Raw genomic sequence first — 26948 nt, 5'->3', positions numbered from 1 at the left:
AGGGTACTCCGCTGCCCCAGTGTTTGGAACATTTTGTTCCGAACACTTGGAGTGGGTGGCGGGGGTCACGACCACGCTCCTCGTGACATCACGGCCTTGCCCCCTCAATGCAAGTCACAGCCGCTATGCCACCTCTCATAGACTTGCATTGAGGGGGCGTGGCATGACATTACAAGGGGCGTGGCTGTGACATCACGACCCCCGCTGCCCGCACCCAGCATTCTAAATGAACGCCGGGTGCTGCACAGAGATCGCGGGGGTCCCAGCTGCGGGCTCCTAGCAATGAGACATCTTATCCCCTATCCTTTGAATAGGAGATAAGATGTCTAGGGGCGGAGTACCCCTTTAAAATAACCTATTAGACTTTTCTGTAGAATTTCTGAAAGAAAGTGTTGCTTTAACTAGTTCACTAGTAAACTTTGTGCTGGTCACTGTTCTCTGTACTGAAACCATTGTGTGACCTGAACATTCCTCTGTCCCTTGAGGTATTGTATGCATACAACATTTTTGGGTTGATTTTTACAGCTCAAAAACATCGCAAACATTTCTGTAAAGAAAAAAAGTTTTTGCCAACCATAAAGGACAGCCATTTTTGTGATGTTTTTCAGCAGGGTGTTTCATTTAGGATGTTTACAGTCCACAATATATTTCAAAATACGGTAATATTTTAACACATAGATGGCTGAAAAGGGACCCAACATTTCATTTTATGGCTTTAGCAATTATATCCGCAAACATTTTTAAAACTAAGGGATGATTTAACATTGAGTTCAATAGAACTCAATAGTTAAAAAATGTAAAAATAAATATTTGGGGACTGTTTTGGTGCATTAAATGGCTGTTTTATGTCCCATAAATATAGTGAAAACATTAAAGGCGTTCTTCAAACAATTACATTGTATAACATTTAGCCTTGCCAAGAGAAAAGATAATCTACCATTAGGGTAGGGTCACACGCAATGTATCCTCTACTACCCTCCTTCTTCTCTCTTCACTCCTGTAATGTCTTTATCCTTTCTTAGCCACCTGCATTATGGACTCTTAACTCCTTGGGGACAGAGCCCATTATAACCCTAAGGACGGGAGCATTGCAATTCTGACCACTGTCACTTTAAGCATTAATAACTCTGGGATGCTTTTACTTTTCATTCTGATTCTGAGAATTTTTTTTCGTGACATATTCTACTTTATGTTAGTGGTAAATTTTTGTTGATTCTTGCATCATTTCTTGGTGAAAAATTCCAAAATTTGATGAAAAAATTTAAATTTTTGCATTTTTTTACTTTGAAGCTCTCTGCCTGTAAGGAAAATAAACATTCTAAATAAATAATATTTTGATTCACATTTACAATATGTCTACTTTATGTTTGCATCATAATGTTGACATGTTTTTACTTTTGGAAGACATCAGAGGGCTTAAAAGTTCAGAAGCAATTTTCCAATTTTTCACAAAATTTTCAAAATCTGTATTTTTCAGGGGCCAGTTCAGGTTTGAAGTGGATTTGAAGGGTCTTCATATTAGAAATACCCCACATATGACCCCATTATAAAAACTGCACCCCTCAAAGTATTCAAAATAACATTCAGTAAGTTTGTTAACCCTTTAGGTGTTTCACAGGAATAGCAGCAAAGTGAAGGAGAAAATCCAAAATCTTCATTTTTTACACTCGCATGTTCTTGTAGACCCAGTTTTTGAAATTTTACAAGGGGTAATAGGAGAAAAAAAAAAAAAAATTTGTAAACATTTCGCTAGAGTATGGAAATACCTAATATGTGTATGTCAAGTGTTCGGCGGGCGCAGTAGAGGGCTCAGAAGGGAAGGAGCGACAATGGGATTTTGGAGAGTGAATTTTGCTGAAATGGTTTTTGGGGGCATGTCACATTTAGGAAGCCCCTATGGTGCCAGAACAGCAAAAAAAAAAAACACATGGCATACTATTTTGGAAACTACACCCCTCAAGGCACGTAACAGGTGTTTGACGACTTTTCGCTAAATTCGGATATGTAAATGGAAAAAAAATTTTCCCACTAAAGTGCAGTTTTTCCCCCCCAAATTTACAATTTCTACAAAGGGTAATGGGAGAAAAATCCCCCCAAAATTTGTAACGCAATTTCTCCCGAGTACGGAGATACCCCATATGTGGCCCTAAACTGTTGCCTTGAAATACGACAGGGCTCTGAAGTGTGAGAGCGCCATGCGCATTTGAGGCCTGAATAAGGAATTTGCAATAGGGGTGGACCCGGTTACAAGGATGGGGCTTGTCTCCACCAAAACCCTACAGCAGTGTTTCCCAAACAGGGTGCCTCCAGCTGTTGCAAGACTCCCAGCCTGCCAGGACAGTCTATGGCTGTCCGGCAACACTGGGAGTTGTGGTTTTGCAACAGCTGGAGGCGCCGTTTAGGAAACACTGCCGTATGAGACGTTTTTCATTTTTATTGGGGGGGGGGCGACGTGTAAGGGGGTGTATGTGTAGTGTTTTACTTTTTATTTGTTAGTGTAGTGTTTTTAGGGTACATTCACACAAACCTTCAGCTGTGGTAAAATGACAACTCCCAGAATGCACTGACGGACCGTACATGCTGGGAGTTGTAGTTTTACAACAGCTGTAGGCACACTGGTGGGGAACCACTGAGTTAGAAAACAGACTCTAGCTCAGTGATTCCAACCCATGTGCCTCCAGCTGTTGCAAGACTACAACTCCCAGCATGTACAGTCTGTGAGTGCACTCTGGGAGTTGTAGTTTTGCAACAGCTGGAGGCACATGGGTTGGAATCACTGAGTTAGGAAACAGACTCTAGCTGAGTGTTTCCCAGCCGGTGTGCCTACAGCTGTTGCAAAACTACAATTCCCAGCACGGCCAGACAGTCAGGGATGCTGGGCGTGTAGTTCTGCAATATATCTGGCCCTTCAGATGTTGCAGAACTACAACTCCCAGCATGCCTGGACAGTCTGGGCATGCTAGGAGTTGTAGTTATACAACAAATGGGGAAGAACAGTGGCCTCCAAACTGTAGCCCTCCAGATGTTGCAAAACTACAACTCCAAGCATGCCCAGACTATCCAGGCATGCTGGGAGTTGTAGTTCTGCAACATCTGAAGGGCCAGATATTGCAGAACTACATGCCTAGCATCCCTGACTGTCTAGGCATGCTGGGAGTTGTAGTTTTGCAACATCTGGAGGGCTACAGTTTGGAGACTACCATATAGTGGTCCCCAAACTGTGCCACTTCAGATGTTGCAAAACTACAACTCCCAGCATGCCCAGACAGTCAGTGCATGCTGAAAGTTGTAGTTTTGCAACATCTGGAGGACCACAGTTTAGAGACCAATATACAGTGGTCTCCAAACTGTGACTCTCCAGATGTTGCAAAACTACAACTCCCAGCATGCCCAGACAGCCTTTGGCTGTGTGGGCATGCTGGGAGTTGTAGTTTTGCAGCTTTTAGAAGGCCACAGTGAAGATCACTTATAGCGATCTTCACTGCAGCCTTCTCAGCCGCACTTTCCGGCCGCCGCTCCTCCTGCTTGCGCCGCTGCTCCGTGGATGCCACCGATGCCGCCTCCGAAGGTCCGGGTAAGCCGGGCCATGCTCCCCCCCTCTCCGCCCGTGTTCCCCCGCTCTGTACCGACTTCCGATCGGTGGCCAGAGCAGGGGAAATGAACTCTAACCCCCCACCCCCCTCCTGCCATTGGTGGTCAGATTGACCGACCAATGGCAGGGGATAGGAGGGGGTGGCAACACTGACACCTCGCTCCTATCCTTTAGGCTGGTTGGAGCTGGCTCTGACAGCTCCGATCAGTCTTATTTTCCGGGAGATCAGGTCACCAGTGACCCGATTTGCCCAGAACGCGGCAAATCGCAGGTCTAAATTGACCTGCGATTTGCTGCGATCACCGATATGGTGATGCATACGCCCTTCGTCCCCAAGGAGTTAAAGAGCCAGTACAGCCAAACTGTCTGTCATTTTTTCATGCACAGCCATTTGGTTCCTGATCAGCACAAATGTGTTGTCTGATCTCTGTCTGTTGGTATGGACCCATCTAAAAAGTCATCTAGTCTAGTCAATCTTCTAGTCAAGCTTCAAGGTGACAGCTCTGACCATCTGCTCAAATATCATTTTTTAAGAAGTGCACCTGCACTGACCTCTCACTGCCCAAGTACAGTTTTTGAACTTCTGCCATGATGCAATGAAGTAATGCCTTATGTTCATCCAGGTGTCGGCTGTTGCTAGTGGTGACTTAATCAGGGGAAGCCAGCTGGGAATTTCCTCTAGGAAAGTCTAAACTTCCTTGCAGAAATTATAGAGATTGTCTGATAGAATGAAAAATAGGGTTGACTATGAAAAAAACCTCTAAATAAATCTATAGAATAAATAAAGCAGTACTAATCTCACCATTTACTCTGCCACTGCCATTTCAATGGTGCCCGGGTGCCCAATGATCTACACTTTCTGGTCATTATCAAACATGGTAAATATCTGCTCAGGCAATCACTGGCTGTATTGGCAACCTTTCTCAGTCAAATAAATTATTTTAGGTGACATAATTATTTTTTCTGTGACACTGCTACTTGGTTTAGCCCAAAACTAAATTTGTAGCAACCCAGGGGATATACTATTTCAGTAAGTCTCATGACATAGAAACAAGAATGTGTCGGCAGATGAGAGACATTTGGCCCACCTTGTCTACCCAATATCCTGAATACTTAGATATAGTTCATGTGCCTACCTAATATAAAGGATAGCCTTATACCTATCTCTATCTCATATGAAGAATGGCCTTATGCTTATCCCAGGCATGCTTAAACTCCTTAACTGTATTTGCAGCTACCACTTCTACAGGAAGACTATTCCATGCATCCACTACTCTCTCAGTAAAGTAATATTTCCTGATACTACTGCATAAATATTTTCCCCACTAATATAAAACTATTTCTTCTTGTGGTAGTTTTTCTTTTAAATCTCCTCTCCTCCTTTATCGTCTTGATTCCCTTTATGTATATAAAAGTCTCTATCATATTCCCTTTGTCTTCTATACATGTTACGGTCCTTTAACCTTTGCTGGTAAGTTTTATCCTGCAATCCATGTACTAGTTTAGTATCTTCTCTGAACTCTCTCTAGAGTATCTATATCCTTCTAGATATATGGTCTCCAGTACTGCGCACAATACTCCAAGTTGAGGTCTCACCAGTTTTCTGTACAGCGGCATAAGCAGTTCCCTCTTTCTACTGCTAATACCTCTCCCTATACATCCAAGCATTCTGCTAGCATTTCCCACTGCTCTATGACATTGTCTGCCTACCTTTATGTCTTCCGAAATAATGATCCCCAAATCCCATTGTGACCACATCCTGTACATTATACAAGCATAAACAAACAACACTCTCTGATGTCTCTTATAAAGCTAAAACAGCTTAAAGCGCAACTATCGTGAAATCTGGGTACAATAACCTGCACACAGCCTTTGTACTGTCGGCAGGCGGTGGTGTATAGCAATGTTTTTACCTAATATTTGCAGGCATTCATCACCCCAAAAAATGCTTTTGATCAAGTGATGACCCGCCGCCACCATGCTCACCCCCTGTATGTCAGCGCTGGGACCGCAGTGGCGAAACATGTCGAGGCGTGACAGTATAATTTTTTAATTGCAACCCTGTAGCGTTCACCAATATGTAATATCACAAATCAGTATATGAAAAATAGGAAGTGTGTTCTACACACTGGTCATTCGCACCTGCGGTGCATAGCAGGCTAGCGTGATGCTGACTTACAGTCCATGTGAGAGTACAATGACAAATGAATGATTATCAGTGTCATATATATCTTAAGAGAAGTGGTGTAACTATAAACACCCTAAAATAATTGGCACTCCTGGACTCCATTGAGGCCACAAGTGGATCAGATTAAATGGATTAGAATATTTAGAGACGCATATGGGGTTGTGTTTTTAAATGTGTGTTTCTCACCAGTTTATATTATTTACCTCTATTATTATAAGTTATGTTTTAATTTGAACACATAGTAGACAGAGGTTTTTGTTAATCCGGTGGGGCTAAATTGTTGTGCAGTCTTGATACCTCTATATGTGTTCTGAGGCCATAGTTTAGTAGGTTCGCTGTTTGATTGACACACAGGTCCCAACACATGCACCCTTCAGCTCACCTTTTTTGGCTGGTTATTATACTTGTGCCCGTTATCTTCTTTCTTCACTCATGTCGAGATGCGGGCGCAAGCAGGACAGTTCCTGATACTAAGGGCAGAGAGGAAGTGCGCTCTTTGCACCTAGCACTACGCAGGCGCACTGAGGATGAAGACAGCGGCGGGAGCGAGTGCTTGCCTGGATGACACGCTGCGGCGCGCACTTTAGATGAGCTGAAGGGCGAATGTGCTGGGACCTGTGTGTCAATCACACAGCGTTCCCAGCGCTGACATACAGGGGGTGGGCGTGGCGGCAGGGCATCGCGTACCTCGCGCCACATCTATCCGACCGTCAGTGGCTTTGATCAAAAGCATTTTTTGGGGTCATGAAAGCCTGCAAATATTAGATAAAAACATTGCTATACACACCACCTGCACACAGTACAAAGGCTGTGTGCAGGTTATTGCACCCAGATTTCATGACAGTTGCGCTTTAAATGATATGGACCCAATACAGGACCAAGGGGATAATGTTTCTTTAAAGGGTACCTTTCATCCAAAAAAATGTTTCATATATTTTAGATTAATGTATGCAGAATAACTTTCCAATAGCATGTTATTAAAAAATATGCTTTTTTCTATTTAACCTCTTAAGGACTCAGGGCGTACCTGTACGCCCTTAGCCCGGTACCGGTGTGAAAAACGGGGTCACGCTGTGACCCCGCATTACACCGGGTCGGTCCCGGCTGTTTACGATAGCCGGGACCCTGGGCTAATAGCGCGCGGCATCGTGCGCTGTTAACCCTTCAGACGCGTCAATCAAAGTTGATCGCTGCATCTGAAAACGAAAGTAAACGCTTCCCGGCAGCTCAGTCGGGCTGATCGGGACATTGTGATAAAATCGCGATGTTCCGATCAGCTGGGATGCAGCCGGAGGTCTCCTTACCTCTCTCCGCGGCGTCAGATCGTCGATTGATTGCTCCAAACCTGAGCTACAGCCTTGAATCCCCTATCTGAATGATCCGTGCAAAGCTATGGCTTTGCAGGGATCAGCATCGGAGATCAATCTGTGCAGTGCTATAGCTCCCTATGGGAGCTATCGCACTACAAAAAAAAAGTGGAAAAATAAGTTAACAAAGGTCATTTAACCCCTTCCCTAATAAAAGTTTCCCCTTTTCCCATAAAAAAAAAAACTGTGTAAATAAAAATAAAAATTAACATATGTGGTATCGCCGCGTGCGTAAATGTCCGAACTTTAAAATTATATAATTAAACGGCACGGTCAATGGCGAACGCGCAAAAAAATTGCAAATTCCAAAATAGGGTATTTTTGGTCACTTATTATATCATAAAAAAATGAATAAAAAGCAATCAAAAAGTCCGATCAACACATAAATGGTACCGATAAAAACTTCAGATCACGGCACAAAAAATGTGCCCTCATACCGGCCCGTACCCAGAAAAATAAAAAAGTTACAGGGGTCAGAAGTTGACAATTTTAAACATATACATTTTCCTGCATGTAGTTATGATTTTTTTCAGAAGTGCGACAAAATCAAACCTATATAAGTAGGGTATCATTTTAACCGTATGGACCTACAGAATAAAGATAAGGTGTAATTTTGACTGCGTAGAAACGGAAGCCCCCAAAAGTTACAAAATGAAATTTTTTCTTCAATTTTGTCGCACAATGATTTTTTTTTTCTGTTTCGCTGTGGATTTTTTGGTAAAATGACTGCAAAGTAGAATTGGTTGCGCAAAAAATAAGCCATCACATGGATTTTTAGGTGCAAAATTGAAAGCGTTATGATTTTTAGAAGGTGATGAGGAAAAAATAAAAATGCAAAAACGCTGAGTCCTTAAAGGGTTAATTTTCCACTTTGAAAAAATGACCACTAGGGGTCTCTCTAATAGTCCTGGCAGCAAGCCTTTTTTTTTTATAGATTTCAGACTCATGCTGGGGTCCTAAATCTCAGACTGCAGCTGGGACATAGACAAGCTCAGCACTGCTCCCTGGCTCCCTCCAGCATGAGTCTGCAATCTATAAAAAATGCTTTCGGCCAGGGCTGGTAGGGAGAGTGGTAATTTTTTCAATGTGAAAAATTAAATAGAAAGAAGCATATTTTTTAATAACATGCTATTGGAAAGTTATTCTGCATACATTAATCTATAATATATCAAAATATTTTTTTTTAATGAAAGGTACCCTTTAATAGACTATAGTCCACCGTTATACATTATATACCATTATATATTACATGAAGCATAAATTACTTTTTTTTTTATCCCCCAAAATAACCACGTACTAGGGTAAAACAGAACAAATGTACGTTCTGTCTATTAAAGCCTATGGCCATGCCTCAGGCACACTGTGGTGCACACTTTTTTATGTTATTCCAACATACTGCATGCCTGTAGCTTACAGCCAAAACAATGTGAATACCCTTTACGGTAGTTCTATTTTTATTAAGAGACAATAGAAAAAAGGTGCAACATATAACTAAAAGTGTCGATAACAATACAGTCAAAACAACCATGCATGGTTAGCAGAATGTGCAAATATATAGACAAATCCCCCTACTAGTAAAACCCTCATGTAGGCTTTAACCCCTTAACGACGCCGGACGTAAATGTACGTCCTGGTGAGCTGGTACTTAACGCACCAGGACGTACATTTACGTCCTATGCATAACCGCGAGCATCGGAGCGATGCTCGGGTCATGCGCAGCAAGTCCCGGCTGCTGATAGCAGCCAGAGACCAGGTCACTAAAATGGATGATCGGATCGCCCGCAGCACTGCTGCGGCGATCCGATCATCCAGAGTGGCAGACAGAGGTCACCTCACCTGCTTCCGCTGCCTTCCACGGGTCAAGCAGACCAGAGCAGAAGATGACCGATAATACTGATCAGTGCTTTGTCCTATGCATAGCACTGAACAGTATTAGCAATCGAATGATTGCTATAAATAGTCCCCTATGGGGACTATTAAAGTGTAAAAAAATAAAGCAAAAAAAAAAGAAGGGTAAAATAATGTGAAAAACCCCACCCCCAATAAAAAACGTAAATTGTCCCATTTTCCCTATTTCACCCCCAAAAAGTGTAAAAAAATATTTTATTTACATATTTGGTATCGCCGCGTGCGTAAATATCTGACCTATTAAAATAAAATGTTAATGATACCGTACGGTGAATGGCGTGAACGTAAAAAAAAAATTTCCAAAATAGCTGCTTTTTTTTATAACCTTTTATTTAAAAAAAATAAAAAATGTATTACGTTTTATATACGCAAATATGGTATCAATAAAAAGTACAGATCATGGTGAAAAAATGAGCCCTCATACCGCAGCTTATACGGAAAAATGAAAATGTTGTAGGTCTTCAAAATAAGGAGATTTTAAATGTACTAATTTGGTTAAAAAGTTTGAGATTTATTTTAAGCACAACAGTAATAGAAAAGTATCTTGGCTACATTTTTGTTTTTTTTGTTTTTGCTGTGCAAATTGGGGGGAGTGGCTCCCTCTGTAGTCATGCATCCCCTCCCCTATTTCACAGGAGGTGGTTTGGATCGATAGTGGATCCAAAATGTCACCCAGTCAGAGGCTATATGCCCAGCAGAGGTGAGTGTTAGGAGTGTTAGGCTCAGTTTTTGTTTTAGGGTTCCATCCTATATGAAGCAGGGGCGGATCCAGAGTCGAGTCTCGGGAGGGGCACTATTAGTGTATTTTGTGTTGGCGGACAGAAAACAAGGTGTTGCTTACGGAACTTACATTATTATTAAATGTATCATACAGTCCTAACCTTGTTTAAGACTCTTAGGCCGTGCTCACATGTCAGAATAATAATCAAATATACCAATTGCCACAGAATGGGAAAGTGCTAAAGAAGTTTTTACCATTTAAAACTACAGCTCCCAGTATGACCTAAGCAGTGGTAAGGGGATGCTGGGAGTTGTTGTTTCACCCATCATTACTGCAGAACTTCTTCAGTGACTACAGCTCTGATGGGACACACACAGGAGGATACAGAATGATATCAGTGACTACAGGTGATGTCTTCTCTATAGCCTTTCCTTATCTAATTCAGATGTACATACCACGGGACTTGTTCCAGCTAAATGCTCTCTCTTCAGAACTTGATGCCCAGACGTCTCCTCACTATGTCAGCGGATTCTGATCCTCTATATGAAAACAATAATTATTATAATACTGCCAAACACTGTATTCTTCTAATACAATACCGCCACACACCCTCTGAATATAATTCTGACACACTGTACCTCCTGAATATACAACACACTGTACCCTCTGAATATAATACCGCCACACACCGTACCCTCTGAATATAATACTATCACACACCGTACCCTCTGAATATAATACTACCACACACTGCGCCATCTAAATATAATACTACCACACACTGTGCCCTCTGAATATAACACTACCACACACTGTGCCCTCTAAATTTAATACTAGCAAACACTGCACTCTCTGAATATAATACTACCACACACTGCACTCTCTGAATATAATACTACCACACTGTGCCCTCTAAATTTAAAACTACCACACACTGCACTCTCTGAATAGAATACTACCACACACTGCACTCTCTGAATATAATACTACCACACACTGTGCCCTCTGAATATAACACTACCACACACTGTGCCCTCTAAATTTAATACTAGCAAACACTGCACTCTCTGAATATAATACTACCACACACTGCACTCTCTGAATATAATACTACCACACTGTGCCCTCTAAATTTAATACTACCACACACTGCACTCTCTGAATAGAATACTACCACACACTGTACCCTCTGTATATAATACTAACAAACACTGCACTCTCTGAATATAATACTACCACACACTGCACTCTCTGAATATAATACTACCACACACTGCACTCTCTGAATATAATACTACCACACACTGTGCCCTCTAAATTTAATACTACCACACACTGCACTCTCTGAATAGAATACTACCACACACTGTACCCTCTGTATATAATACTACCACACACTGCACTCTCTGAATATAATACTACCACACACTGTACCCTCTAAATTTAATACTACCACACACTGCACTCTCTGAATATAACATGCTGTGCAGTGCACCCTCTGAATAAAATACCCAAATGTATTGTGGCCCATAAAAAAATGTACCACCCCAGAAATTCCTCATAATCTACAATATACTTCTGAAATGCAGAACACTCTGTGCCTTCACATATAGTAATAATGCCCCATCTTGTGCCCCTACATGTAATAATTATGACCCGTCCTGTTCCCCCCACATAATAATGCCCTGTGCCCCTAACATATATTGCCCCCTGTGCTGTGCCCTTCACATATAATTCCCCATCATGCGTCCCTCACATATAATGCCCCCTGTGCTGTGCCCCTCACATATAATGCCCCCCATGCTGTGCCCCTCACATATAATGCTCCTGTCATATGCCCCACACATATAATGCCCCCTGTGCTGTGCCCTTCACATATAATGCCCCCCACATATAATGCCCCCATCATGCACCCCTCACATATAATGCCCCGTGCTGTGCCCTTCACATATAATGCCCCCGTTCTTTGCCCCTCACATATAATGCCTCCATCATGCGCCCTCACATATAATGCCCCCTGTCCTGTCCAGTCAGGGGGCATTATATGTGAGGGGCACAGCATAGGGGGCATTATATGTTTGGGGCACATGACAGGAGCATTATATGTGAGGGGCACAGGACAGGGGGCATTATATATGAGGGGCGCATGATGGCGCATTATATATGAGGGGCACAGGATGGGGGCATTATATATGAGGGGCACATGATGAGGGCATTATTTGTAAGGAGCACAGGGGGCATTATATGTGTGGGGCACAGCACAGGGGGCATTATATGTGATGGGCACAGAACAAGGGGCATTATATGTGTGGGGCACAGCACAGGGGGCATTATATGTTTGGGGCACATGACAGGAGCATTATATGTGAGAGGCACAGGACAGGGGGCATTATATGTGAGGGGCACATGATGGCGCATTATATATGAGGGGCACAGGATGGGGGCATTATATATGAGAGGCGCATGATGAAGGCATTATTTGTGAGGAGCACAGGGGGCATTATATGTGTGGGGCACAGCACAGGGGGCATTATATGTGATGGGCACAGAACAAGGGGCATTATATGTGTGGGGCACAGCACGGGCATTATATGTGAGGGGAACAGCACAGGGGACATTATGTGTGGGGCACAGCACAGGGGGCATTATATGTGTGGGGCACAGCACAGGGGGCATTATATGTGTGGGGCGCAGCACAGGGGGAATTATGTGTGGGGCACAGCACAGGGGGCATTATATCATATAATGCCCCCTGTGCTGTGCCCCACACATATAATACCCCCTGTGCTGTGCCCCCCACACATATAATTTATATGTGTGGGCAGAGCACAGGGGGCATTATATGTGTGGGGCACAGGGGGCATTATATGTGTGGGGCACAGCACAGGGGGCATTATATGTGTGGGGCACAGCACAGGGGGCATTATATCATATAATGCCCCCTGTGCTGTGCCCCACACATATAATACCCCCTGTGCTGTGCCCCACACATATAATACCCCCTGTGCTGTGCCCCCCAAACATATAATTTATATGTGTGGGCACAGCACAGGGGGCATTATATGTGTGGGGCACAGGGGGCATTATATGTGTGGGGCACAGCACAGGGGGAATTATGTGTGGGGCACAGCACAGGGGGCATTATATCATATAATGCCCCCTGTGCTGTGCCCCACACCTATAATGCCCCCTGTGCTGTGCCCCTCACATATAATACCCCCTGTGCTGTGCCCCCCACACATATAATTTATATGTGTGGGCACAGCACAGGGGGCATTATATGTGTGGGGCACAGGGGGCATTATATGTGTGGGGCACAGCACAGGGGGCATTATATGTGTGGGGCACAGCACAGGGGGAATTATGTGTGGGGCACAGCACAGGGGGCAATGTAACATATAATGCCCCCTGTGCTGTGCCCCACATATATAATACCCCCTGTGCTGTGCCCACACATATAATGTATATGTGTGGGCACAGCACAGGGGGCATTATATGTGTGGGGCACAGGGGGCATTATATGTGTGGGGCACAGCACAGGAGGCATTATATGTGTGGGGCACAGCACAGGGGACATTATATGTGAGGGGCACAGCACAGGGGGCCCCCCTGTCATGTGCTCTTAACATATAGTGCCCCCAGTGCATTGCCCTGCAGCACCTCACATTAAGAATTCCCCTTTCTCTTCCCCACCCCCCTACAGTGCCCTTAACAGTGGCACATATTCGGTCCCCCAAATCCCCTGGGCCCTGAGCATACTCTAAGTACTTACAGTATGCCGGCCGCGGGGAGGGGATTTCCGGGCGCTGGCGCGATGATATGACGTCATCGCGCCGGCCTGCAGAGGATCGCGTCCCCGCATCTCACACGCTGTGTACTCACAGCGTGTGACAGCCAGGGTTAGTGAATGGTGGAGCGGAAGCTTACAGCTTCGGCACCACGATTCTAAGGGGCGGGGGGCAGCAATCTGGGGGGGGGGGGGGGCAATTGCCCCGTTGCCCCCCCCTGGATCCGCCGCTGAGATGAAGCCACCTCCCCGTGGTGGATGGGGGGACACGTTTTGATCAAAAAGTGTGCCAAGAGCCTCCATTTTGTTGAAAAAGTGTGCTGCTGCCATTTTCTTTTTTTATATGTTTTGTACTTGCCACAGCAGCATACACCCGTGTATTGGGAATAGGCGCTGGCTACATTTTAGTTTTTTTTGCTGTGCAAATTGGGGGGAGTGGCTCCCTCTGTAGCCGTGCATCCCCTCCCCTATTTCACAGGAGGTGGTTTGGATTGATAGTGTATCCAACATGTCACCCAGTCAGAGGCTATATGCCCAGCAGAGGTGAGTGTTATGAGTGTTAGGCTCAGTTTTTGTGTTAGGGTCCCATCCTATATGAGGCCACCTCCCCGTGGTGGATGGGGGAGACACGTTTTGATCAAAAAGTGCACTAAGAGCCTCCATTTTGTTGAACAAGTGTGCTGCTGCCATTTTCTTTTTTTACATGTTTAATAGAAAAGTATGTTATCATGGGTATCATTTTAATCCTATTGACCCAAAGAATAAAGAACACATGTCATTTTTACCGTAAATTGTACGGCATGAAAACGAAATCTTCCAAAATTAGCAAAATTGCGGTTTTCTTTTGGGTTGGTTGCGCCATACATTTTATGGTAAAGTGAGTGATGGAATCACAACGGACAACTGGTCGTGCAAAAAACGAGCCCTCATACCAGTCTGTAGATGAAAATATAATTATTATTATGATTATTATTATAATTATGATTTTTTGAAGGAGAGGAGGAAAAAACGAAAACTTAAAAATAAAATCGTCCTTAAAGGGGTACTCCGGTGAAAACCTTTTTCCTTTTAAATCAACTGGCGGCAGAAAGTTAAACATATTTGTAAATTACTTCTATTAAAAAATCTTAATCCTTACAGTACTTATTAGCTGCTGAATGCTACAGAGGAAATTCCTTTCTTTTTGGAACACTGATGACATCACAAACGCAGTTCTCTCTGCTGACATCTCTGTCCATTTTAGCAACCAAGCATAGCAGATGTATTCTAAGGGCAGCATGGTGGCTCAGGGGTTAGCACTGCTGCCTTGCAGTGCTGGGGACTTGGGTTCAAATCCCACTAAGGACAACAATAAATAAAGTGTTATTATTATTATAATAACGTCAGCAGAGAGAACTGTGTTCATGATGTCATCAGAGAGCATTCCAAAAAGAAAAGAATTTCCTCTGTAGTATTCAGCAGCTAATAAGTACAGGAAGGATTAAGATTTTTTAATAGAAGTAATTTGTAAATATGTTTAACTTTCTGCCACCAGTGGATTTAAAAGAAAAAAGGCTTTCACCGGAGTACCCCTTTAAGGCCCAAATGGGCTGAGTCCTTAACCTCTTAAGGACCCAGGACGTACGGGGACGTCCCCGCACCCTGGGCTTTAAGGACCCAGGACATCCCCGTACATCCTGGCGTTTTCCGGTCCCTGCCGCGCACCGGGCAGAGATCAGAAGCGGATGCCTGCTGAAATGCTTCAGCAGGCATCCAGGGCAAACGCCGAGGGGGGCCATGCCGCAAATCGCTAGGGAAATCGCCCTTGCGATCTGCGGCGATACTGGGCTGATCGGGTCTCTGGGACCCGACCGCCCGGTAATTTTGCATGATCCCGGCTGTCACAGACAGCCAGGACTATGCTAAAGTATAGGAGCGAGGTGGCAAGCCTGCCACCTCCTCCTATCCCCTGCGATCCGTCGGTTACCTAACCGACCAATCGCAGGGGGGGGGGGGGGGTTACTTCCTCCCGCCCTCCCCGGCCCCTGGAAGTCCGGAGAGGACGGGAGGAAGACCGAAGGACGCGGCGGGGGACGGGGGAGTGCTGGGGCCCGGCCCCGATACTTACCTCGTCCCTAAAGACCCGGATCCCGGCGATGAAGACGGCGGCGACAGGTGAGTTCCTCTTCAGCCGCAGTTGGGACCTTTACAGCAATGCACGTCGCCGTAAAGCGACATGCATTGCTGTATTGAGACCCTATATACTACAACTCCCAGCATGCCCAGACAGCCCTTGGCATTTGGGCATGCTGGGAGTTGCAGTTTCGCAACTTTTGGAGGTCCACAGTTTTGGGACCACTGTGCCCTTCCAGATGTTGCAAAACTACACATCCTCAGCATGCCCTTACTGTCCAGGCATGCTGGGAGTTGTAGTTCTGTAACATCTGGCCCTTCAGATGTTGCAGAACTACAACTCCCAGCATGCCTGGACAGTTTTTGGCATACTGGGAGTTGTAGTTTTGCAACATCTGGAAGGGCACAGATTGGAAACCACTGTATTAGTGGTCTGCAAACTGTAGTCCTCCAGATGTTGCAAAACTACAACTCCAAGCATGCTGGGAGTTGTAGTTCGGCAACATCTGGCTCTAAAGATGTTGCCGAACTACTACTCCCAGCATGCCTGAGAATGTTTGGGAGTTGTGGTTTTGCAACAACTGGAGGTACACTGGTTGGGAAACATTGTCTGTTTCCTAACTCAGTGTTTCCCAACCCGCGTGCCTCCAGCTGTTGCAAAACTATAACTACCAGCATGCACTGATAGACTGTGCATGCTGGGAATTGAAGTTTTGCAACAGCTGGAGGTCCCTCCCCCCCCCCTGTGAATGTACAGGGTACATTCACATGGGCAGGGGACTTACAGTGAGTATCAGGCTGCAAGTTTGCAATGCAGCAAATTTTGTGTGGCAGCTCAAACTCGCAGCGGGAAACTCGCTGTAATCCCCCGCCCGTGTGACTGTACCCTAAAAACACTACACTACACTAACACAAAATAAAAAGTAAAAAACACTACATACCCCTACAAAGCCCCCCTCCCCAATAAAAATGAAAAACGTCTGGTACGCCACTCTTTCCAAAATGGAGCCTCCAGCTGTTGCAAAACAACAACTCCCAGTATTGCCGGACAGCCGTTGACTGTCCAAGCATGCTGAGAGTTTTGCAACAGCTGGAGGCACCCTGTTTGGGAATCACTGGCGTAGAATACCCCTATGTTAACCCCTATGCAAATCCCTAATTCAGGCCTCAAATGCGCATGGCGCTCTCACTTAGGAGCCCTGTCGTATTTCAAGGCAACAGTTTAGGGTCACATGTGGGGTATCGTCGTACTCGGGAGAAATTGCCTAACAAATTTTGGGGGTCTTTTTCTCCTTTCACCCCTTATGAAAAGGTGAAGTTGGGGCCTACGCCAGCATGTTAGTGTAAAAAAATAAATTTTGTCATTTATAAATAAATTTTGTCATTTTGACAAGAGGTAAAGGGGAAAAAAGCCCCACAAAATTTGTAATGCAATTTCTCCCGACTACGGAGATACCCCATATGTGGGCGCAAAGTGCTCTGGGGGCGCACAACAAGGCCCAGAAGGGAGAGTGTGCCATGTACATTTGAGGTGATTTGCACAGGGGTGGCTGATTGTTACAGCGGTTTTGACAAACGCAAAAAAAACAAAAAAAACACATGTGACCCCATTTCGGAAACTACACCCCTCACGGAATGTAATGAGGGGTGCAGTGAGAATTTACACCCCACAGGTGTCTGACGGATCTTTGGAACAGTGGGCTGTGCAAATTAAAAATGTTGTACAGACCACTGTTCCAAAGTTCTGACAGACACCAGTGGGGGTAAATGCTCTTTTTATGCCTTGTTACGTTCCTCAAGGGGTCTAGTTTCCAAAATGGTATGCCATGTGGGGGTTATTTTGCTGTCCTGGCACCATATGGGCTTCCTAAATGTGACATGCCCCCTGAGCAAAATTTGCTCTCAAAAAGCCAAATATAACTCCTTCTCTTCTGAGCATTGTAGTTCGCCCGTAGTGCACTTCAGGTCAACTTATGGGGTACCTCCATACTCAGAAGAGATGGGGTTACAAATTTTGGGGGGTATTTTCTGCTATTAACCCTTGCAAAAATGTGAAATTTGGGGGGGAAACACACCTTTTAGTGATTTTTTTTTTACGTATGCAAAAGTCGTGAAACCCCTGTGGGGTATTAAGGCTCACTTTATTTCTTGTTATGTTCCTCAAGGGGTCTAGTTTTGCAACATCTGGAAGGGCACAGATTGGGAACCACTGTATTAGTGGTCTGCAAACTGTAGTCCTCCAGATGTTGCAAAACTACAACTCCAAGCATGCTGGGAGTTGTAGTTCGGCAACATCTGGCTCTAAAGATGTTGCCGAACTACTACTCCCAGCATGCCTGAGAATGCTGGGAGTTGTGGTTTTGCAACAACTGGAGGCACACTGGTTGGGAAACATTGTCTGTTTCCTAACTCAGTGTTTCCCAACCCGTGTGCCTCCAGCTGTTGCAAAACTATAACTACCAGCATGCACTGATAGACTGTGCATGCTGGGAGTTGTAGTTTTGCAACAGCTGAAGGTCCCCCCTGTGAATGTACAGGGTACATTCACATGGGCAGGGGGCTTACAGTGAGTATCAGGCTGCAAGTTTGCGATGCAGCAAATTTTGCGCGGCAGCTCAAACTCGCTGTAACCCCCCGCCCGTGTTACTGTACCCTAAAAACACTACACTACACTACCACAAAATAAAATAAAAAGTAAAAAACACTACATATACACATACCCCTACACAGCCCCCCTCCCCAATAAAAATGAAAAACGTCTGGTACGCCACTGTTTCCAAAATGGAGCATCCAGCTGTTGCAAAACAACTCCTAGTATTACCGGACAGCCATTGACTGTCCCGGCATGCTGGGAGTTTTGCAACAGCTGGAGGCACCCTGTTTGGGAATCACTGGCGTAGAATACCCCTATTTCCACCCCTATGCAAATCCCTAATTCAGGCCTCAAATGCACATGGCGCTCTCACTTCGGAGCCCTGTCGTATTTCAAGGCAACAGTTTAGGGTCACATATGGGGTATCGCCGTACTCGGGAGAAATTGCCTAACAAATTTTGGGGGGCTTTTTTTCTTTTCACCCCTTATGAAAATGTGAAGTTGGGGTCTACACCAGCATGTTAGTGTAAAAAAAAAAATTTTTTACACTAACACGCTGGTGTTGCCCTATACTTTTCAATTTCAAAAGAGGTAAACGGGAAAAAAGCCCCCCAAAATTTGTAATGCAATTTCTCCCGACTACGGAGATACCCCATATGTGGGCGCAAAGTGCTCTGGGGGCGCACAACAAGGCCCAGAAGGGAGAGTGTGCCATGTACATTTGAGGTGATTTGCACAGGGGTGGCTGATTGTTACAGCGGTTTTGACAAACGCAAAAAAAAAAAAAAAAAACACATGTGACCCCATTTCGGAAACTACACCCCTCACGGAATGTAATGAGGGGTGCAGTGAGAATTTACACCCCACAGGTGTCTGACAGATCTTTTGAACAGTGGGCTGTGCAAATTAAAAATTTTGTACAGCCCACTGTTCCAAAGATCTGACAGACACCAGTGGGGGGTAAATGCTCTTTTTATGCCTTGTTACGTTCCTCAAGGGGTCTAGTTTCCAAAATGGTATGCCATGTGGGGGTTATTTTGCTGTCCTGGCACCATATGGGCTTCCTAAATGTGACATGCCCCCTGAGCAAAATTTGCTCTCAAAAAGCCAAATATAACTCCTTCTCTTCTGAGCATTGTAGTTCGCCCGTAGTGCACTTCAGGTCAACTTATGGGGTACCTCCATACTCAGAAGAGATGGGGTTACAAATTTTGGGGGGTATTTTCTGCTATTAACCCTTGCAAAAATGTGAAATTTGGGGGGGAAACACACCTTTTAGTGATTTTTTTTTTACGTATGCAAAAGTCGTGAAACCCCTGTGGGGTATTAAGGCTCACTTTATTTCTTGTTATGTTCCTCAAGGGGTCTAGTTTCCAAAATGGTATGCCATGTGTTTTTTTGCTGTCCTCTCACCATAGGGGCTTCCTAAATGCGACATGCCCCCGAGCAAAATTTGCTCTCAAAAAGCCAAATATGACTCTTTCTCTTCTGAGCATTGTAGTTCGCCTGTAGTACACTTCAGGTCAACTTATGGGGTACCTTCATATTCAGAAGAGATGGGGTTACAATTTTGGGGGGTATTTTCTGCTATTAACCCTTGCAAAAATGTGAAATTTGGGGGAAACACATTTTAGTGAAATTTTATTTTTATTTTTTTACATATGCAAAAGTCGTGAAACACCTATGGGGTATTAAGGCTCACTTTATTCCTTGTTACGTACCTCAAGGGGTCTAGTTTCCAAAATGGTATTCCATGTGTTTTTTTTTTTTTGCTGTTCTGGCACCATAGGGGCTTCCTAAATGCAACATGCCCCCCAAAAACCATTTCAGAAAAACGTACCCTCCAAAATCTCCTTGTCGCTCCTTCGCTTCTGAGCCCACCGAACACTTTACATAGACATATGAGGTATGTGCTTACTACAAGAACATGCGAGTGTAAAAAATGGAGATTGTGAACTTTCTCCTTCACTTTGCTGCTATTCCTGTGAAACACCTAAAGGGTTAAAATGCTGACTGAATGTCATTTTGAATACTTTGGGGGGTGCAGTCTTTATAATGGGGTCATTTGTGGGGTATTTGTAATATGAAGACCCTTCAAATCCACTTCAAACCTGAACTGGTCCCTGAAAAATTGTGAGTTTGGAAATTTTGTGAAAAATTGGAAAATTGCTGCTGAACTTTGAAGCCCTCTGATGTCTTCCAAAAGTAAAAACACGTAAATTTTATGATGCAAACGTAAAGTGGACATATTGCATATGTGAATCAAAAAATTTTTTGGGGGAATATCCATTTTCCTTACAAGCAGAGAGCTTCAAAGTTAGAAAAATGCCAAATTTTCAAATTTTTCATCAAATTTTTGGATTTTTCACCAAGAAAGGATGCAAGATACCACAAAATTTTACCACTATGTTAAAGTAGAATATGTCACGAAAAAACAATCTCGGAATCAAAATGATAACTAAAAGCATTCCAGAGTTATTAATGTTTAAAATGACAGTGGTCAGATGTGCAAAAAATGACCGGGTCCTAAGGTATAAAATGGCTGGGTCATTAACCCCTTAAGGACCGGAGGTTTTTCCGTTTTCTCTTTCAAATTTACACCTAAAAATCCATATGATGGCTTATTTTTTGCGCCACCAATTCTACTTTGTAATGACGTCAGTCATTTTGCCCAAAAATCTATGGTGAAGCGGGAAAAAAAATCATTGTGCGACAAAATTGAAAAAAAACCGCTGTTTTGTAACTTTTGGGGGCTTCCGTTTCTACGTAGTAAATTTTTCGGTAAAAATGACACCTGATATGTATTCTGTAGGTCCATACGATTAAAATGATACCCTACTTATATAGGTTTGATTTTGTCGGACTTCTGGAAAAAATCATAACTACATGCAGGAAAATTAATACGTTTAAAATTGTCATCTTCTGACCCCTATAACTTTTTTATTTTTCCGTGTATGGGGCGCTATGAGTGCTCATTTTTTGCGCCGTGATCTGAAGTTTTTAACGGTACCATTTTTGCATTGATAGGACTTATTGATCACTTTTTATTCATTTTTAAATGATATAAAAAGTGACCAAAAATGCACTATTTTGGACTTTGGAATTTTTTTGCGCGCACGCCATTGACCGAGCGGTTTAATTAATTATATATTTTTATAATTCGGACATTTCCACACGCGGTGATACCACATATGTTTATTTTTATTTTTATTTACACTGTGGTTTTTTTTTTATTGGAAAAGGGGGGTGATTCAAACTTTTAATAGGGGAGGAGTTAAATGATCTTTATTCACTTTTTTTTTCCACTTTTTTTTTGCAGTGTTATAGGTCCCATAGGGACCTATAACACTGCACACACTGATCTTCTATGTTGATCACTGGTTTCTCATAAGAAACCAGTGATCAACGATTCTGCCGGATGACTGCTCATGCCTGGATCTCAGGCACTGAGCAGTCATTCGGCGATCGGACAGCGAGGAGGCAGGAAGGGGCCCTCCCGCTGTCCTGTCAGCTGTTCGGGATGCCGCGATTAGCCGCGGCTATCCCGAACAGCCCGACTGAGCTAGCCGGGAACTTTCACTTTCACTTTTAGCCGCGCGGCTCAGCTTTGAGCGCGCGGCTAAAGGGTTAATAGCGCGCGGCGCCGCGATCGGCGCTGCGCGCTATTAGAGGCAGGTCCCGGCTTCACTATGACGCCAGGCCCGCCATGATATGATGCGGGGTTACTGTGTAACCCCGCGTTATATCAGAAGAGCAGGACCAAGGACGTACCGGTACGTCCTTGGTCCTTAAGGGGTTAAGGGGGTACTCCTGTGGAAAACTTATTTTTTTTTTTAAATCAACTGGTGCCAGAAAGTTAAACAGATTTGTAAAATAAGTCTATAAAAAAAATCTTAATCCTTCCAGTACTTATTAGCTGCTGAATACTACAGAGGAAATTATTTTCTTTTTGGAATACAGTGCTCTCTGCTGACATCACGAGCACAGTGCTCTCTGCTGATATCTCTGTCCATTTTAGGAACTGACCAGAGCAGCATATGTTTGCTATGAGGATTTTCTCCTACTCTGATGCCATATTGGAGTCAGGAAGAAAAATTTCCCCCTGGAATGGGACAAACAAATTACAAATTTCATTGTTTGTTTGTTTTAAAAAAAAATTAAATATATAAATTACCAAATTTGATTGGTTGTTTTGGGAAATTGTTGCAGTTGTTGGCAATACAAACTAGGAATTAGTTTCCTGTTTACTGTCCCCAAACTTTCTTTTTGTTATTCCCTAAATCACATTATTCCTCGATTTTTTGTTTCTAGGTCAATTTTATCTGTCAAGTTTTTAAAGTAGTTAGAATTGTTTAGTTAAGTTCCCCTTTATCTGGTTCTGTATATTTGGAATCTTAAAGTTTTTCCCAAAATCTAGATCCACCTGGTCTCTTCTATTTTGTGATTAGATTAAAAAGACAAACACAGAGAACTAAGTCTACTCCATTTCTTATGTTTTGCCAATACAGTTAAGCTTGTTGCTTTTTATCAGAGCTAGTTTCCCCTGTTATCATTGAAACGCCTAAGTCTGTATATCTTAGTATTATATGTTTCCTAATGCCAAAAAGGGACTTTACTGCTATGATCTGGAATCATAAAAATGAGGACTTTAAGGGGGTATTCTGATAATGGGTAAAAAAGTGTAAATGCTGCTTTTTTGGGGTTTGCAATTTTCTCCCCTACCATGTCCTTCATGGTCGAGCAGTTGTTCAGTACTACAATTCCTAGAATGCATAGCTTTCCCTCAGCTCTCCTGCCAGTCCCCTGCACAGAGCTGTTGTAGAACATTTCTGTACACAGCAGACTGTTGCTCTGTAGTGAGTAAATCTGTAGAACCTGCTGTGTGTGTGTTTATGTTATGACAGGGAGATGGTAATGTAGGCTGAAGGGACTGGTCAGTGGTGGTGACAACACTCAGGGCGTGGAGCTAGAGCTCAGAGACCAGATCCAGCAATGCCTCTTAAGACAGCAGAGGATGTTGCATTGTCTTGGGAGAGAGCCGGGAAGCTGGAGACAACACTAAACTGAAAATGAAAGGTCAACACAACTTCCTGTCAGGGGTTAATCAGGCAAAAACATGATGAACCCAGTTCATTTTGTGATAACACTATATTGGTAAGTTATATATCTTGGAGTCATTAATTTAAATACAATTTTCTTATAACGGCACTATTTACATTTGGTTATCTTTCTGTGTTGGCAATATACCGTACACTCGCTGACCATTTTATTAAAGGAAACTCTGCCTCTAAGCATCTTATCCCCTATGCAAAGGATAGGGGAAAAGATATTTGATCACGATCTCCGGTACGGCACCCCAGTCACCCGTTGCACGGAGTGAATTCCACTCTGCGCCAGGCGACCACAGTCGTTGTGTCCCCACCATTCATGTCTTTGGGTGGAGGTGTGGCGGCTATGTACTAGCTGTCATGCCCTCTCCCATAGACATGAATGGAAACTTTGTCGCCCCTCATCCAGCACAGAGCAGAGTTCACTCTGCGCACTGGATGACTGGAGTGCTTCCGTGATCAGAATGCTGTGGTGTCGGCCCTGAGATAGTGGGGGGATCCCACGGGCCAAACCCCTGCCATCAGTCATCTATACCCTTTTAAGTACACCTTGCTAGTACCAGGTTGGACCCTCTTTTGGCTTAATTTTTTGTGGCAAAGTTTCTGCAGGGTGCTGGAAACATTCCTCAGAGATTTTGGCCCATATGGACATGATGGCATCGTGCAGTTGCTGCAGATTTGTTTGCTGCACATCCATGATGTAAAACTAGGTGTAATAGGGCCTTAAGAAGTATAGTGGAAGAAAAGTATTGACAACTATTTTCAAGTAGGAAGAGTGAAAGGACACTTGAATCGCTATTCTTGTAAATCCCAATACCTTACATAACTTATCTCTACCATAATGTGACTGTAATAAACAGAGGGGCATTACAAATGGTTTCCATTAATGGTGCTTCATATAGGGCAGTGCTCAGCTCACAGACTATTAGCACTTATGTAAGCTCATTACTGCTGCAGCCCAATATAACTCTGTCGGCAACAAGGAGGTTAAAATCCATTAAACAGAAAGATTTTTCACACTTGCTTCTCACTGTTGATGAACACATTAAGCCAGACTCTGTCGGTTTCTGATTAAGCCTATTGACCTAACCAAGAAAAACATTATTGCCGAGGTCTCTGCTTTCCAGGCTTTGCTCTGCAGCTCCGAGACATCCCAATACCCAGCTTCATTTCAGAAGATGACTGCAGTGAATAATAATGTCTCGCTCCTTGTGTCAGGCCCCTACCTGGCTGTTTACATTTGATTTTAGTTCTGGCCCTTTTCGTGTCAAGTTGCATGAAATCCCATCATTCTGTCCTCTACCTACAAACATCTTTCTAGGGTGATCAGAGACATCATAATTAATCTGTGATAGAAATCAGAGATTAAAAAGTGATCATATACAGAATCTCCAGCAATAGCTACATTTAAAAAAGTTTTCCTAAATATTGTCTGATGCTATAGTCCGATGCTTGACAAGAGAGAAAACTATATATATTCCACCAAGTAACCAGTACATTGCTTACCACAGCTGCAGTCTATAACTAGCGTATGCCCCATGGTCTGTAATACATCTATACACCAGCTGAGTGAGAGACGTGGCTTGTTAGTGCAGCATTAATTGACTGTTAGCTGGAAACAAGTAACATTCAATAAGTTGCTTGGAGGATAGAAAAGCCATAGCTGTCTTGATTTTAGTTACCATACAATTACTCTAAAATGACCTCAGAAAAGTAGGGCAGTACTGTAGTTTTAAGCCGCTAAATGACTTTGGCTTTTAACGTTAAGTGAAAGAACAAAATGGCTGAATAGAAATAATCAAGAAAAAAAGGGCACTGTAATAAATGGAGAGAGAAAAAACCCACTCTGATGATAAAGGGCATTTCTAAAATCTCCCCAAGTCATTGAGTTGTCCTCTTTAGTTGGGATGTAAAAAGTGCTATTCAGTTTGTCATTGGTTTTATCTGTTGCTTTTTTCGCTGTTGACTATGCAAAGTATCTCTATCTGAAAAGGAAATAAGCCTGGTTCTGGTGCTGCCCATCAGAGAAAAAATCCCTATAAAACTAAAGATATGGTTAAAAGAAAATGAACATCCTGTTCACCAGCATTAACCCAATACACTGGGTTATAGTGCAGGTGAATCGCATAAAAAAAAAAAAGGGGATACTTACATAATTCTGTCCAGCAGATTCAAAGTTGCAGCATTGCTATAGCGCTGCTGTGCACAATGGAGGCGAGAAGCCAGCTTGCCAAGCTCCCCTGTCTCCTCTATATGCAGCGCTATGCCCGCCTCTGATATGAATATTCTAATTTCTTCACTCTCACTTCACTAGGATGCAAGATTGAAGAAATTACAATATTTATCAGATGAGTGGGCAGGCATAGCGCTGTGTATAGAGGAGACAAGGGAGCTTGGCAAGCTGGCTCCCCGCCTCCATTGCACACAGTAATGCTGCTACCGAAAGGAATAACTTTAAAACAGTGTATTGGGTTTAGTGCGGGTGAACAGGATGTCAGTTGTCCTTTAAAGTTATACCTCTATCATCAATCTGCAGGGTCTGCAGCTCTGCACATGGTATGGAGCTGAAAGATTTCCGTTGAAAGACTTACCACATGACTGGTGTTTGAAAAGCTGAGCCAGAATCTCTCCCAAAAGGGAAAGTTACGCAACTTTGCTTATATCCCAAGTCATGTTCTAATGCTTTTAAAGAAGGCAAACATTAACTCGCATAGATGCTTTCTCCAATAGTTGGCACCAGAGAGCAAGCTTTTTTTCCTTCTGGGACAGTGCTTCCTTGCATACAGTCATGGCCGTAAATGTTGTCACCCCTGAAATTTTTCTAGAAAATGAAGTATTGCTCCCAGAAAAGGATTGCAGTAACACATGTTTTGCTATAAACATGTTTATTCCCTTTGTGTATATTGGAACTAAGCCAAAAAAGGGAGGAACAGAAAGAGGGGAAGAGAACTGTCTGAGGACTTGAGAACCAAAATTTTGGAAAAATATCAACAATCTCAAGGTTACAAGTCCATCTCCAGATCTCTAGATTTGCTTTTGTCCACAGTGCGCAACATTATGAAGAAGTTTGCAACCCATGGCACTGTAGCTAATCTCCCTGGGCATGGACGGAAGAGAAAAATTGATGAAAGGTGTCAACGCAGGATAGTCCGGATGGTGGATAAGCAGCCCCAAACAAGTTCCAAAGATATAACAAATGTACCGTAACTAGTGCTCAAGATCTGAATACATGGCAAATATTTTATAAAGATAATTAAAAGGATGTATTTGTCAACATTACACAATGCTTCCCCCAGCAGGGCCCTTGCTAGTAGGAGGCAATCAATATATACAAATAGATAAGATAAATGGCATAAAATGCTGAATAATAAAAATGCTGAATGATAAAAAATTGTGAACCAGTTTAAATATCCATCCCAATATTGCCTGCAATGTTCCCTGATTGAGGTAGTAGTATAAGAATAGCAAGTCTGTATAATAAGTCTATAAAGAACGTTGGTGGTACAGCGTGAAGCTCACCCAATTGTCGTTCTTCCTGGTTCTTGCAGCCGGGTATGCCATGTGCAGACCTA

At 43.4% G+C, this 26948-nt stretch overlaps 1 protein-coding gene across 5 annotated transcripts in view; it reads right to left on the bottom strand.

Annotated features, from left to right (window-relative positions):
* CHID1 (chitinase domain containing 1) overlaps positions 1-26948 on the bottom strand; it is a 723738-nt gene that overhangs the window by 182011 nt on the left and 514779 nt on the right. Inside the window, exon 11 of one of the 5 annotated variants that reach the window (XR_008845294.1) lies at positions 10232-10315. The exons of the other annotated variants lie outside the window; for them this stretch is intronic. The gene's annotated coding sequence lies outside the window, so the exon portion shown is untranslated. The remainder of the gene's footprint in view (positions 1-10231; positions 10316-26948) is intronic. 5 annotated transcript variants of the gene reach the window in all.

The sequence above is a fragment of the Hyla sarda genome, chromosome 6 (assembly GCF_029499605.1).
Source record: "Hyla sarda isolate aHylSar1 chromosome 6, aHylSar1.hap1, whole genome shotgun sequence".
Lineage (NCBI taxonomy): Eukaryota > Metazoa > Chordata > Amphibia > Anura > Hylidae > Hyla > Hyla sarda.
The sequence above is the reverse complement of the archived record's forward strand: the minus strand, read 5'-3'. Positions and strand labels throughout refer to the sequence as shown.